We start from the raw sequence: 814 nt of genomic DNA, 5'->3' as shown, positions 1-814 counted from the left end.
TCCAGGGGTAAATAAGCATGGTGCATCCACAGATGCCCTGGTGAGGCATAGCCGCATGTTTCAATAAGAAGGTCCTAGGGGCGCCTGGGTGGCTTAGTCGGATAAGCATCCCGCTTTGGCTCAGGTCATGATCTCGCAGTTCATGGGTTCGAGCCCCGCATCGGACTCCGTGCTGACAGCTAGCTCAGAGCCTGGAGCCTGCTTCAGATTCTGTGTCTCCCTCTCTCTCTGACCCTCCCCTGCTCACACTGTCTCTCTCTCTCTCTTAAAAATAAATGGGGAAAAAAAAAAGGAAGAGAGCCCCCGAAACATGATGGGCCGTGGATAAAGCAAGCAGAGTCACGGATACAGTGTGACTCCCTTAGGATGGACACAAACTAGAAGGACACAAAGTAATTTTAAAACATTATTCCTGACTCCATTTTACATTATACATTTATTTTTTTAAGGGAGGGTTGTGAAGAGATACTTAGCCAAATTCATAATGGTGATTGCCGCTGGGGATGGGGGAAAACCACTTAATGGTACCGGAAAGTCGTCTCATATACGTGGATAGAAATGAACACTTGACCAATCGTTAACATTTGGGGTTGTGAAAATAGGAGTGGTTGTTCCTTTGTTCTCTGGGTTTGTTTTAATTTTTTTTTTTTCCAGAGAGAGATCTGTCTAGCTATCTAGCTTTCTCCCAGACCCAGCTCAAGGCCATTCCTACAGGAAGCCTCCCAGGAATCCACACCAGTCAGATGTGGTCTCCCTTTTCCCTGGCAGCAGTCTCTCAGGGCTCAAAGTGCTTTCCCTCTTGTGTTTCCCTTTG

The sequence above is a fragment of the Suricata suricatta genome, chromosome 13 (genome assembly GCF_006229205.1).
Source record: "Suricata suricatta isolate VVHF042 chromosome 13, meerkat_22Aug2017_6uvM2_HiC, whole genome shotgun sequence".
NCBI lineage: Eukaryota > Metazoa > Chordata > Mammalia > Carnivora > Herpestidae > Suricata > Suricata suricatta.
Note: the sequence above shows the minus strand (reverse complement) of the source record.